Below are 8,428 nucleotides of genomic sequence, written 5' to 3' on the forward strand. Positions count from 1 at the left end.
GGGGGCGACACTTGGCTGGGAGTGCCCAGGACGGCAGGGCAGGTGCTTGCTGGCTGGGGCAGGCATGTGCAGAGCCAGGCACCGCTGTCATGGCCATTGCGCCCTAGGCACGGAGGACGGAGTGCAGGAGCTGCAGCCTTGGCTGCTGCTGGGCTGTGGTACTCGGTGACCTGTTGCAGGGTCACTGGCACCTTCCTTCCAGGCTGGTGTGTCCCGCACGCTGCTCCCAAAGGCGAAGGGCACAGCCCCTCCCCGAGGAAACAGCGTGCCCCCAAACATCCCCGATTGCTGGGAGAAGGTAGGCGCTACTTTTGTAGGGGGCTGTGGGAGGCTCGTCCTGTTCACATTGTGGGGCTAGGCCTGTTCCCCTGGGGGCTGCCAGTCCAGCCCCACACTAGTTCCTGCTGCTTTGTTGCTTTGTCCTGCTTGGAGCAAGTCTACCCGGTGCAGGTGTTAAACCGCTGGCTGCTGTCATGCCTCGGGTACAAGAGATTGTCAACTTTTCCGGCCAAGTGCTGACGCTGGTGTTTGTATAGCACTGAGCACAAAGGGGCCCTGGCACTATGAAAGTTAAATAAGCATTGCAAGCCACTGTCATTAGTGAAGAACAGAGTGAGGGATGGCGAGGGAAGGAAGCAGGAGTTCTGAGTGGAAAAGAAATCAGGGGAAACAAGGCCTTAGTTTGCTAGTTCCTTAGTCTTGTCAAGTCCTCTGAGCGGGCCCTGGCTCTTCATACTTCCATGTGCAGGGCCTAGCTGACCGAACACTTATAACAGATTTATAGCACCGTGTCTGAGGGTGGGCCCTAGGCTTACAGTTCATGTGAATTTGTGTGCTCTGGTCCTGGGAATACAAGTAGTACCTCAGGCCAGGCGCGCGTTTGGTGGTGGGAGGTCCATGCTACATTGTCTGCCGTCCAGGGTTAGTGGTGGCAAAGGCTTGGACCCTCCACATATTGACACTTTGGTGATGGGGGAATGTGTCAACTTGTAGACCTACATTCCCCAGCAGATACTTGGGATTCCTGAAGTGGGGGCCCTCTGACTTCTTCCTCTCCCTTTTATTTTATGAATTCGCTTATTTTTGCAAAGGGGAGTGTCTGCTTTGTGTGTATTCACTTACAAGGCTTGGAAGACAATTCACCCATTCAATCCTCTTCACCAATACTTTGCAAATGATATGATGAATGCTCCTCTATTTGATGACAGCTTTATAGAGAGATCAGTGCTGCAATAAAACCTCTTTTGCGGAATTTAGTTTGTATCTACCTTTGGCTAAAAAACAACTTGTCACAGCTTTCACTTTTTACTCTGTTTCCTTCAATATGCACTAGGTTTTTTTTGTTTTATTCTCATTTTTGTGGATGGTAGAGCCATGTATAACTGCCATCAATGAGGTATCTGCAGTATGCTTGACTTGCACAAAAATAAGATATTATGCCTGTCCTGAGGATAAGACATAATATACGTGGATCCTGTAGGTGCATCATATGAGCCCTTAGGACTCTTGGTGGATCTAAGGGTAATCCTGCATGGGTGAATAGACTGCATTGGTATCTAAATTGTGTTCTGACATATCAATTCAATCCCATGTGACAGCTATACCATAATGGTTTTAGCAGGAGCTTTAAATCTTTATTTTTATAAAAGTAATTGAAATGGCAAAAACCAAAATAGCATATAAATTTTGGGTACAACTTGACTTTGACTTTTACATGCAGAGTTGATGGAGTTGAACTGATTTGTAGAAAATAATAATTTAGAAATTCCCTTTTTATCAATTTGTCACTGAATTGTCTCATGCTAATCCCTGAGTAAATTCCCAAATTCAAAGAGTATGTGCCAAGCCAGATGTGCTGATTTGTTGACATAAAAGTATGTGAGGTCACTATTTAGATTTTGTGTTTAGTGTACAAGGTTGTACTTGGACTGTGTCTTGCTTTTGAGTTTCTGTTATAGATAGAAGTGGAATCTTTAGAGCATTTGTGCACATTGATAGTGTTACAGACAACATGAAGGTGCCAATAGATGGCCAAGTGTTTCCATTTAACTACTTATTTCCACTCTTACAAACTTCCAGGTGAACATGGTGTGTCATACGCAAATTACCTACCATTACATTTAGTTTTTGTGCACTAATTTAGGCAGGACACAATTTTTAACAGATTATTGTTCTTATTTATACTCTTGTTGAAAGCTTAATGGAATAACTATTTTAAGGAGTGATATAAAGCTAATTTGACTGACTCCTGAGGGTGTATCTGCAGGAGTATGTTCTTGTCTCAGATTAACACTTCAAAGGAGAGAAGGTAATTTTGACCTTTTTATAATGTTAGCAGTTCAAGCGGAAACCTATAGGAGAACTTGGGCTAGAACTCAAGCTGCAAACTTCAGTTAAAATTCATATTACCGCAACTTCACTGCTATTTTAACCTGAGTTACAGTTTTCAGACTAGCGGGGAAGGTGCTTTTTCATGAGAAAGCAAAAGAAAGAGTATAGTCCTTTGCTGGCTATACTAGGGGAATTGCTTATGACTTACTTTTTTAAGTCTTGGTTATTGCAGCTTTTTCCATGGGAGCAAATCTTTTATGATGTTTCATTTGTGTAATCTCATGTTTGTTTTAATCCTTTGTTTTGGCTTTTGGTTAAAAAAAAATTCTGCTGTGAGGAATACATTTGTAACTCTCAAATTATGGAAGGTGAGTATGTATCATTCTTTGGTATATATTTTTGTTCTGAAAAATACTATCTGTTGTTAAAGAATGCATATCTTCAAAAGGCATATGCAGCAGGGATATTATTTCCTGCATAGTTAAGCATATAAACATTAAGCTGAACACCTTAGTGGACAACTAGAAAGTAGCATTTCAGATACTCTCAAAAATAGTATCTTAGGAGAGCTCTCCCAAACAACTTGAAAAAATACTTGTCTGCTGGCACGTATGTATAATAACCAAACAGATTCTGAATTATCTAGTGCGTTATTTATTTGAAGTAGCTTGGGGGAGTGGTATGTTTTCTGGGGTTAACATTTTTCATATTTTTTAAATCCAGATTTCTTCAGAAAGTTCTGTGCATTTATTTACTTTAAAAGTTCCTTTCTATGAAACATGCTCATGAGAACCTGAAGGACAGGGAATGTTACTTTGTCTCTAGTTCAGTGTAAACACATGTTGTAAGGCAGTAATGAAAACTGATTATAGTAATATGATAATTAATAATAGGAGGAAAGAGTCATCATCACTAGCAAAGGCAGGACAAAATGTTTTCTATGCAAGCTTGTGATATTTCAAACAGCTTAATCTAGTTTATGGATGTGCATTGCGTTTATTTGCTTGCACAGATGTTCCTTTAGCAGAGTAGCCCTCCTTGGGGAATACAAGACAGTACACATTCTCATTAGTTTAAATCGTGATCAGATAATTTATTGGTCCTGAATTAATTCCTAGCAAAGCAAAAGATAGCATCTCTGATATTTGTATCATCTATATAAAAGTTGAATTAACAATGTTTTTATATTGTATTTGTGAGCAGAGTTTGAAGGTCTTAACTATGTATGCTTGGAGGAAATGGCGTGTAGTAATGTAATGCTGAATTCCTCAAAATTTGTCCATAATGCACCCATTATCTTATTTTGTCAAGTCTGAAGAATTTGCTTCAATAGCAGGATGGAATGTATTTTATGGGGAATAAGAAGGAAAATAATACATCGGCATTAATATCTATTCCTTCCTCCACCTTGCTTTATGTAATTGGAAGGTGGTTTTAACTGTGCTCCTTGAAAGTTAGTTTGTCTGGAGGCTGCAGTGTTATCTGGAACATGAAGGTGAACTTTGACTTGAATACTTAACTTTTTGGTCAGAAAGCAATAAATGTTTTTACAAACATCAGTAGTAAGGCAGTTATTCAGTTCAAAGAGTTAACTACATTTGAGGTTAAAATCAAAGTATGAAAGTATGTTTCTATTTGTAAACAAGTGTTCTTTGTATTTTAAGCTGGCAAAAGACATCAAGGCTAAGAACCATCAAAACAGTTTGAAATCATGTAAAATGATCTGAAAACAAGGATTTTGTAATGGAAACTGGCAAAGCTTCAATTCTCCTATCTTTACTATGCAGTGTTATAACAGCAGATGACAGGAAGATTCTTTTCCGTAGAGAGACAGAGAATAAACTCCTTTAAAACAGGTTAATTAAGATCAAATAATCTATTCTGTCAAATTTCTGTTCTTAGTTCTTTCCTTCCAGATTGCATTCCACTTAATTCTTTCAAGGCCCCCATGGTGAGGGAAGGAGTGGGGCAGGGGCTGGGGTGAATGGAGCCCTGAGGCTGGGGCTGGAGCTGGTTGTGAGATGGAGCCATGGGCGGCTCGTCCAGGGGCACAGAGGGATGTAGCTCCCTGCAGCTGAATGCACTCCTGGGGGAGGCATAGGGGGGCATGTGCCCCCTGGATTTGTGCGTGAGGTGGAGGTAGGCTGCCTGCTGCGGGCTGGGGCTCTGCGCCCTGTTGCCTTTGCCCCAGAAGCTGTGCGTTAGCTGTGCCACGCATCCCCTTCTGCCCAGTGGTGGAAGGCACAATACGGCATTGTGTGGCTCCCAGGGCAAAGGCAGCAGGCACAGAGCCCCAGCCCACAGTGGACAGCCTGCCTCTGCCCTGTGCAAAAATTTGGGGGGCACATGCCCCCCCATGCTTCCCACAGGGGTGTGTATAGTGGTGGAAAGCTGTGCCCTCCCCCGCGCCCCTGGACGAGCCACTCATTACTCCATCTCATGACCTACCCAGACCCTGGGACTCCATTCACCCCATGGGAATTCACCTCCCACTATGGGAGTCTCAATCTGCCCCCACCCCCCCACTGTCCCTTCAATCTGCCCCTACTCCTTCCCTTCCACAGACTTGCCTGCTGGGCACTGCTCTGCATGCCCCCAGGCTGTGTTCCTGTAGGGTTATCATATTTCATTTAAAAAGAGGACACCTGTGGGGGGGGGCGTAATATGATTGTGCGGTGGGGGCAGTGATATGCCCGTTCCCTACCTCTGCCCCTCACTCTGAAGCCACAGCCTCCCCAGCCCTGCTGCTGCCCATCATTCCTGACCCACAGTACCCTGCATCCTGATAGGGCATGTGGGGACTCCCCCTCCCTGGGGTCCTAACCCCACATACCCCCACAACCCCCCCACCTTTATAAATTTCCTCCCCCACACACCCTATACTCACCCCCCAGCCATACAAAGTATCTGCATAATTTGCATAGTTTTGAGTTTTTCTGCACATAATTTTGAGTTTTTAGCTGTGCAATTAAAATCAGTTAATTGCCACTCTTTTTTTTTAATCATGCAACTAATCGCCATCGCATTTTTGAATTGTTTGACAGCCCTACTTGTACGACATTAATGCTGTGAATTCAATCAGAAAACAGAGTTGGGTTGTGTTTGCAAAATTTGTACACACAGCATATATTTAAGTTAAGTATTTAATAGCTTGGTAATAAAAAATGTTTTGTGTAATGCAACAAATGCGGTATCATTGTTGGAACTTTAACATTTCCACTTCCTAACTTTTTGTATTTTTTTTACTGTTATATATGTATGAGTTCTACATTGAAACTATTTGTGTTCATTTCCCTTTGTAGGATTAAGATTTTTATCTTGCATTGTAGTAATGAAGGTTTCTTACTCTCTTATGGAGTATTTCCTTTATGAAATCCTTGTTTGAATACACTGTAGAATTGTACGGTGTTTGCAAACTGGTAACAATGCAATTAAATATAGGAGGCATATTTTATAGTACTTAGATTTTTTTTCAAAGTTAAACTATGTTATTTCCTTATTAAGAGCTATTCTAAAGGTTTTGAGATGTATACAAGTTTGTAGTAATAGTTGTGGGAGCAAGCTAGTTTTTCTAATCATCTAAGTCAAACTGATTGATTAAAAATATTTTTTTTTATCACAATTTCCAGGCATCCGTGCATTAAGACACTGGGAAAAAAGCCCCTTATCTTGGATTTGACTACAAGCATAGCAGGGGTGGGGATGGGGTAGGCAGCTGTGGCTTTAACTCCTGCTCTTTCTTGGGCTCACGGCTGCAGCCACAGTCACTAACACCTGCCCTGCCCCCCCCCCCCCCGCCAGCCTTGCTGCTTCTTTCCTCCCCTCTCCCCCGCTTACCCTCTTGCTCTGGCCCCACTCCAGCCTGGGGCGCAGAGTACATGCTTGCTCCGGCCCCCACCTGGCCATGCAGCAGCAGTGGCATTTCGGGGGCTGGGGCCGGGGCCACCTCTGCCACAACCACTGTTTCATAGTTGGGTGGATGCTGGAGCAACCCTGTGCCCCAGGTCCTGGGCCAGAGTGGAGCCAGAGCTGGAGGGAAAATAATGGAGGGGACAGATACCAGGAGGTATGAACACAGGAAGGGGGAGGCAGATGCTAGGGGTCAAAGGCATAGGGGGGCAACAGGCAGAGAGGGTAGACACAGGAGTGTGCAGGCACTTGGGGGACAGGCAGGAGTGGGGGGGTAGGTGGTGGGGGGAATAGAGTGGCAGAAGGCAAGGGCAGATGTCAGGCTACTTGACTCCCCCACTGCCTGTCCCCCTACCAGCTGGTCTCCCATCACTGCCTGCACTGCTGCAGCGGTGAGAGGGATGAATTTAAGATGGCCCTTAGATAAGTAGGACAAATATAATAACAAATTTATAAATTATTCATGTGTAGAATCTAATTATTGGGGCATCACCTTAAATTCAAAGTAATTCTGAATTCAGGTAAATATGGTATGCGATCTATTAATATAATGTGGGTTGACTCAGTTCTGAATTTTTAGTCTTGCCATGGAGTTGAAGGTTTATTGTAAAGGATAAAAATAACATAGTATCCTGCATTCTTTTTTGATTTTTTTAAATAATTTGTTTATGTCTTAAAAGCTAGTCAAGAGTGGGAACTTGCTTTACTTTGTGCTGCCTTACAGTATTTCACCATTCTGCTTTCCAAATCCTTTTTTCCTAGTGATAATGACAGTAAACATAATAGCATTGTCTAGTTGAGTAAGTCTCAGTCTCTTCAGATATGTAACTCTGCTTTGGGTTGCTCGTAGCCCCTCTCCTAGTACAAATCTGACTCTTCCAACATAATTTCTGTGGGGATTGTGCCACCACTTTTAATTTTAATCTGACCAGATTGGGGTCACAACCCCTGATTTGAGAATTGCTGACCTAGTTCATCTTATTAATGTCATGGGAATCTAAAAATATACCCCTGATATTAAGCATATTATGCCTTTATTGTACAAAGTGTTGAATGATCTAAGGTATGAAAAACTCTGGGGTGTTTTATGGGGGGCTGGGTTGGCCAAGTTTCTGCCCTGTCTGGTTTGGTTTCCCCCTGGTTTGCTTTAAGCAGTACATACTAAGCTTAAAGGAATGACACTGAGTATAACTAGAGAGCCTTTAATTACTATCAGCTTTCTCATCAAACCATCTGACAGAGGGGAAACGCAAAGGCCTTTACATAGTTTCATAGTTGTTAGGGTTGGAAGAGATCTCAATAGATCATCGAGTCTGACCCCCTGCCCTGGGCAGGAAAGATCTCTGGGGTCATATGATCCCAGCCAGGTGCTTGTCTTGTCTCCTCTTAAAGACCCCCAAGGTAGGGGAGAGCACCATCTCCCTTGTGAGCCCATTCCAGATTCTGGCAACCCTTACGGTGAAGAAGTTCTTCCTGATGTTCAATCTACATCTGCTCTCTATCAGTTTGTGGCTGTTGTTCCTGGTTATTCTAAGGGTGTCCTGGTAAACAGAGCATCTCCTATTTCTTGCTGCCTACCCTCCCCAGTGAATTTGTAAATGGCCACAAGATCCCCTCTCAGCCTTCTCTTGCGCAGGCTGAAGAGATCCAGGTCCCTCAGTCTCTCCTCGTAGGGCCTTACCTGCAGGCTCCTAACCATACGAGTGGCCCTCCTCTGGACCCTCTCAAGGTTATCCTCATTCTTCTTGAAGTGCGGTGCCCAGAATTGGATGCAGTGGCCTGACCAATGCCACATAGAGGGGAAGCATCACCTCCCTGGACCTGTTTGTGATGCACCTGCTAATGCATGATAGAGTGTGATTAGCTTTACTGATTACTTTGTCACATTGATAGCTTATATTAATCTTGGAGTCAACTATTAGGCCTGTGCGAAGCGGTGAGTATTCGCTTTGGATTTGGCCAGTTCGGGGACAGTGATTCAATCTGGTGATTTGAATCACTGTCCTGAATCGATTCGGCTGAATCTGAGTCAGAGATTCGGCTGCTGCCAAATCTCTGAATCACACAGGTCCATCCCCTGCCCACTTCCCAGCCCCGGCAATGGCTGTCCTGCCCGCCCCAGCTCCCGGCACGTTGAAAAAAAGAGCCCTGACTCACTGGGTCCTGCCGGGCAGGGGTGATTCCTGGT

The 8,428-nt window shown here is 43.9% G+C and overlaps 1 protein-coding gene across 1 annotated transcript in view; it reads left to right on the forward strand.

The window, feature by feature from the left end:
* CGNL1 (cingulin like 1) overlaps nt 1-8,428 on the forward strand; it is a 110,561-nt gene that overhangs the window by 530 nt on the left and 101,603 nt on the right. The gene's annotated exons all lie outside the window — the stretch shown is intronic.

Source organism: Alligator sinensis, unplaced genomic scaffold, assembly GCF_000455745.1.
Source record: "Alligator sinensis unplaced genomic scaffold, ASM45574v1 scaffold662_1, whole genome shotgun sequence".
Classification (NCBI taxonomy): domain Eukaryota; kingdom Metazoa; phylum Chordata; order Crocodylia; family Alligatoridae; genus Alligator; species Alligator sinensis.